This window comes from Rhipicephalus sanguineus, chromosome 2 (genome assembly GCF_013339695.2).
Source record: "Rhipicephalus sanguineus isolate Rsan-2018 chromosome 2, BIME_Rsan_1.4, whole genome shotgun sequence".
In the NCBI taxonomy this organism is placed as follows: Eukaryota; Metazoa; Arthropoda; class Arachnida; order Ixodida; family Ixodidae; genus Rhipicephalus; species Rhipicephalus sanguineus.
The window spans coordinates 193896819-193903349 of record NC_051177.1 but is presented as its reverse complement, the minus strand read 5'-3'; the positions used below and the strand labels follow the sequence as shown (position 1 = coordinate 193903349).

General features: G+C 44.1%; 1 long non-coding RNA gene across 1 annotated transcript; it reads left to right on the top strand.

Annotated features, from left to right (window-relative positions):
* The first annotated feature begins 3589 nt into the window (after nt 1–3589).
* LOC119383950 (uncharacterized) lies at nt 3590–5702 on the top strand. Its single transcript, XR_005181804.2, has 2 exons — nt 3590–3952; nt 5558–5702. It is a non-coding gene; the product is annotated as an uncharacterized LOC119383950 (long non-coding RNA).
* Nucleotides 5703–6531: the final 829 nt, after the last annotated feature.

Sequence of the window (6531 nt, the reverse complement as noted above, 5' to 3'; positions counted from 1 at the left end):
CTGCCGGCGAAAGTTGGAAGGCATCACCGGCCCTGCCACGCGCTTTTACAATCCCGACCAAGTCCAGCCGGCCACTGCAGCGCCGCGGCGCGGTCACGGCTTGAACTATTACGAGCGCGCGAAGCTAGGTGCTTTTTTGACGACCGCGCGCGGCCTTGGCACCAAAATGCGCGAACGTCCCTAGCTGTTTTAGTCCCTAGAGTGCCGCTCCTGCAGTGCCTCCATGGTTGCATATAGCTGTTGTCGCGTGTTGTGCGGAAGGGAAAGCCTCGGATATCAACATTCCTTTTTCCGTGGAACATACGAACGTCGGAAAAGAGCTCGGTCGCTGTCGGGCCCGTCATCATTCGATGTTGTTGCGTGTGAGGAGGTCTTTGCCATTTGTTACGTGTCCATCTGCCATGCACACGAGCATGCGGTCATTTCGATGGCAAAGCCGGTATGAACGCGATGTGTGCTTCTTGTTTTGTGAACTCTCATTGCTATGAGATAACCAGCCGGTGTCGGTATGCCCTGTATTGAGGCTTCTTTTCGCAACGTGTAAACGACTGCAAACGGCAAGCGACTGCATCGGCAGCTTCCACTGCGTTGTTCTGTAGAGTGTTATGTTAGAGTGTTCTGCGGCAAACACGATCCGCAATCGTTTCCTTGCCGTTCAGCAGGCTGTAGTGTGGCAACAGGCTGTAGCCGCAGACGGGTTATTGCGTCGCTGCTTCCAGTCATTTGTGCTTGGTCGTTTAATTTCGCCTGGAAAGCCAGTGCGAATGCATTGTGCGCTGTTTTGTTGAACTCCCGTTATTAAAAGCAAACTGGTCTGTGCCTTGATCACCGTGTCGATTCTTGTTTTCATCGTTTTCTCTTTCCCATTTAACAACAAGAACGCGCGCAATGTTCAAATTGCCAAGACAGAACAAGACATCGTCAATACTTCCTTTTGGGCAGGTTGGTTCATTGTTGACGAGTAACCGCGCGAACACACCCACTAGGGCAGTGGTTCTGAACTGGGTGTCCACGGACCCCAACGGGTCCGCGACACTCATAAAAAAAAAAAACTTTTTGGAGGCTGACTCTACCCTGCGACAGCGGCCCCTTTTCATTTGTGGTATGCTTCGCCGCGTAAAACTTCTGCACTGCGGCAAAGCTAACCTATAATTCCACTTCTTTATCAGATGGCTTCAAAGCTTCTGTTGCAGTTGTCTTCGGCATATGTGCGCGAGCACACTTACTCTAGCTTTCAATATTTGAAGAACAAACATTGTTAAAAAAGAGGTTGAAGGTGGCTGCACACAGCACAGCTTGTTAACAAGCTGTTGACATCGAATCAGCGTGGCACATTACTCTGACCATGCTTTGCCAGGAAGAAATAAAAGCCACCTGTTTCAGCTGCATGTTGTGTTAATTTATTACTCTGACCCTTTGTCTCTCACTGCAAGGGGTTCCCAGATCATCCATGGCTGAGAACCACTGCACTAGAGACGACACGGACACACTAGCGCTGACCTACAACTGGATTAAAGGGGCCCTGGATAGCCTTTTCATCTGTAAACTGCAGCGCTGTAGTGCGTGTAATGCTGAATGCTGAGGTGAATGCAAAAAGAATGATCGAAATCAGTGCATTCCATAGTTCGAGAAGAAGCAATGAAAACTGCATGCTTAATTTGTGTCGCAGGGCCCCTTTGATGGCAGAATGACACACCTTATATATGCCAGAGTGAAGCATGGGAAAAAAAACAGGGATGCAAAACAAGGCTTAACACACAAAAACATGATTTTTATTTTCCTTTGAGATCCAAGATGTACCAGCTGCATCCAGAATATGAAACTCAGCATTAAAGAGGGCAAGAGATGGTGCTAATGCACTTATCAAATGTCTTAATATGATAGGCTTCTACACTGATACGTGCAGTGCTGTCTTCACTCCTATCGCAAACCGTCGTCCCTTTAAACCGGGCCACACATTTTGCTGACATTGCGTACTTGTAATCTACCTTTTGCAGTTTTTATGCGTGTCCCCCCAAATGGTGATTGACAAAGCGCCCAGTTCTGCCAACGTAGAACATCCCACATGACATGGGAATGCAATACGCCACCCCTGTGGAACACTTGACCAACAGCGTTTTGTGGTTCTTCCAGCATCCAAATTTACTGGCGTTGCAAATGCATGGCCACAGCTTTCCCACCTTATTAGGAGTAGACAAACAAATTGTGACACCGTGCCTACTTCTCATCTTCTTAAGATAGTGGGAAACTATATGAACGTATTGTACAACCTCTGCACTAGGGTTTTCCGGTGAACCTTCGCAGTTGCACATCCTGTTCCACGTTTCAATTTTTAGCGGAGGGTTTCAGGAAGAGCAGTCAAGACTGAGTTGGGGAACCCTGCAGCCGAAAGCATATTTGGTTCTCAAAATTGGGCACCATTTGATGTGGACACAATTTTTTAGAGCAGATTCCAGGCACACCAAAGCTGTAGCTCTCTTATTTGTCTTAAAATGTGTTGAATCAAAGGGAAGCAATCCCTTCTTAGCCCTCGGGTAGTAGCCCCAGCAAGCATGTCCTTTGCAGGATCTCTTAAGGTCTAAAAACCGTAAAACCGAACGTTCTCGAAGTTCATGGGTAAAATGCAACCCAAGTACTTGTGAGCTAAAAACATGAAACTTCACCTACTGTAAAGGGTAGGTGAAGTTGGTAGTTGCTGCACGAGTACAGAGCACCAACTCATCTGAGAGAGTTGCTATGCAGTTGCCACCTACGACGTAATTGCATGTACAGTTTCCATGTAGCACCACTCTGTATTACAGGTGTTGTAAAGAAACAATTGTGTTGAATAAGCGATAGATAAATAAGATTTGTTTGATTTTGTTTTTATATAAATGCAGTGTGCCTGAAATTTTAAACCAGGTGTTAGTATAGGGATTCTAACAGAATGTTTTCCATTGTCACAAGGATCTCTTGGAGGCAGATAAAGTTATGCAAACATACAGGGGCGTAGCCAAGGGGGGGGTTGGGGGGGTTCAAACCCCCCCCGAAATTTTTCAGTTTTGCATGTGTATATATACACGCACACATACAAACACACGCACGAACATACATAAAGTATGGTTGAACCCCCCCCCCCCCGAAAAAAATTTCTGGCTACGCCCCTGCAAACATAATAGCAGTCCTATATGCACTCTTGCTTTATGAATTACTTTGGTAAATAAATATGCTTTCTGTGTATACCTGTATGTACTTCCAGGAGCTGCTGCACTGTGTGCCATTTATTCAAGCCTGTGTTGAGTACTAGCATTGAGAAGTGAATGTTTGCGCACACTTAGACACCATTGTGTGTTTCAATGGTTACATGTCTATGCATAGAGTCAGTGTTCCTACAACTAGTATATCAATAAATGGACAAGTTCTATTGCCCGCAAGTAAGCGCATTGCAGACCATTTTGTCACATGCCTTGTGGAAAGTTATCAAGTCTCACAGAGCGAATTATTACGGTTACCTACTTAGCGTTGTTTTTATTTTATCTGCTGCGCGGCCTTTGCTGCGGTTCTGCATTCAATTTTGGCGGCTGCCGCCGATGATGATACTGACGATGCAACCAAAGAACTCTCCTTCGCAGGTTGCACGCGTCGTGATCCCATGCCGCAATAATGAATAAAGTTATAACGTAAAAAAGCCAAGGAGAAATAATATAGAACTCGAGTGGTATGATTGTTCAGACTGCTGCAGTGCATTGTTCTGGCAGCGCTTTTGCAAAGCACCATCTACTTCCGTGGAAGGGAAAGCGTCATGGCGGCTTCCTGTTTCGTCGCGCAAGGTTTTTCAATACGGACTCTCAACAAACTTTCGCGATTTTTATACGTCGAACGCATCCTCCCTCGTGAAAAATCTTGACTGAAGTGACCGCACTGATGAAGACAAACATCTATAGCTCGGAACTGTGCCTCGTTTCGCCCATGGGTAAGCTGTGAACCATTCAGCTGATGCCGGCGTTTCTGCAGCTTACGACGCATGCACAGCGGTTCGAAATGCTAACGCAAAGACTTGTGTACGCTATTCTAAAACTGCCTATTTTATTAGCTCGGTACGCTTTGTTGCTGTTGTGCTACATCTCCTCACGCGATCTACTAATTGTTAACGGTTTTCTAACGATATGATGTCTGGCTAGTCGCGAGTGACTGCTTTCGTGACTGATTTGCAACGGCAGTATCTCTCGCAAGCGAACGTTGGTAGCGCAAAAAATTAAGCAAAATACGTCGCATCCAAACTACTTTTTCGCCGTTATACCAGACAGGACAAAGAATGGAGCAAACCACCGAAAAAATTGCAGGTGCGTGTCGCCGTAAAAAGAAAGAAAAAGGAAAACTTTTGGCTGGGACTGAACGCTATGCTCATTTGCCAGCGTTCGTGCATCTGGCTCTAAAGTCCGCTGTTCATGAAAAAGCGCAGGCTGTTAATAAAAATGGAGAGGCGGAGATAAGTGTCTCAGAGCTGTGTCTTCGTAATAAATTAAATGGACCCCAGTTTCCTTTTTTACACCGTTTATTCACAGTAACTTATCTTGTGCATACTGCAGTCGGTGAAAGTGGCAGGAAGGGCAAAATTAAAACAAAAGGACATGTATTGGCAAATGAATAAAGCAAGCACAATTTGCACGTTTTTTAGTTAGCCAAGTACACACAAAAGTATGCCACTATTAACAAGACTACCATGTTCTGGAAAGGCACAAAAAGCAGTGCTTTCTGTTCACTGTTGAAAGTGAATAAAACAGGAGACCACCGTTTTAAGATTAATAAAATGGTGCTTTAGACAGGAGGAAGTGAAGATGACGAACGTTCTTGTACTTCGTCTTAAGCATCATGTTATTCTCTTTCATAATGCTCCAAACAATCCAATAAGCATACTGGCGACACTCACTGGTGGTGTCATGATTGCGATGGGCATTATTTGAATAATATTGGCCCCTTTTGGACCATTTTTAGCCTATAGCTATGTTTCCTGAAATACGTGTCCTCACACTGTGCATGCAATAGAGCTGCTGTACAGTGCTTACAGATTGAAATCCAGCATGAAAACTGTTAGTATTGCAATTGGTGTGCACAATACTTCACAATAACTACATCATGCAGTTACAGGTCTGGCTGCTGAAGGTTACGTCGGCTGTGATATTAGTGTTCTAGTCGAAATTACGCCGATGTGACACAAAATCGAGACAATGGAAACAAAATTATATGATTTTTTAGCCCTAAATTGTCGAATTTCAATTCATGAGAACTTTACTGTGTAAATTCAGGAAAATGCAATATATCGTACCACCATCTGAAAGCTATTTCGGTTATTCACAGGATGTGGTGTGTTCTGTAAATAACCAAAATTATTATCTGCAATCTCATGTATGTGCTATTACAGCATTGAAATTTAATTCTTGAATGCTAGCTCATACTTCATGCAAATTATTCACACACAAAATATTAGGAAGAACGAGAATTATGATTGTTACAAGCATTTACAGAGTGTTTGCCATGACACAGATGTCTGTTACAATCAAGGCTTCTTTTGCCGCAGGTTGCAAAGGAAAAAGGGTGTAAAAGGTGGCAATGAATCCGCACATGAAGCTGGCTCACAAGCTAAGCCTCCCCTAAAGAGGTCCACTAAGCAAGCATTTTAAATATTGCTAATAAAACATTTCGTTCTGTCTTCATCTACCTAACATTTGGTCATGTTTGGTGTTCCTTTAATTTTCCTGTATCATAAAAGTGCAGCAGGCCATGGACAGAATTCAGATCATCTCCCTAAAGCATTGCATTGTGATAGCCGCTGCATAACTCTGCACTTGCTTATTTTTCATGCTCGCAAGTAGAATAGCTTGTGAAACTAATGAATGACACTACTGTATACAGTCATGGACAAAACCATGCAAGACCTTTGGTAGGCACTACTGGTCTGCTGACTTAAAGACTTTGTCACTTTGTTCAGCAATTATGCCAAGCAGTTTCCAGCTGTTATTTTCTCATTTGTTTAGATTTATTCTGTAATCTTTAATAGATCTGCATAGCTACACATAGTGGAGGTTTACTGGGAGTCACAAAATGTAGAGGTTTGCAGGCATGGAATGGAACCAGCTGATGCACGATGTGGCAAATTGGATGTGGTGAATGACGTAGCAGGCAGCTCCTGAATTATTTTTGAGTTCCTCGTGTTTCATAACCTCCTACAAATGCATGGTGCTCGTGCAGTTATGCATTTCAACCCCATCATAATGGAGCGGCTGTGTGTGGTCAGTGCCGTACCCAGCAATTTTTTTTCGGGGTGGTTTTGTCTAGAGCGGCTAACTTTGGCAAATGGTGATCATCGCTATAAAGGCGTGTGGATATTTTAGTATCACCTGAAAATTAAAGCACGAGAATATTGGGGTGGGGGTGGAATCTGAACGACCTCAACCTACTTCACTAGTTGCAGCCCTAGCTGAGGCCAACATTCAATCAGTTGTCCTCGTGTATAAGAGCACAACACCACAGCCTTTTAAGGTAGATCACCAC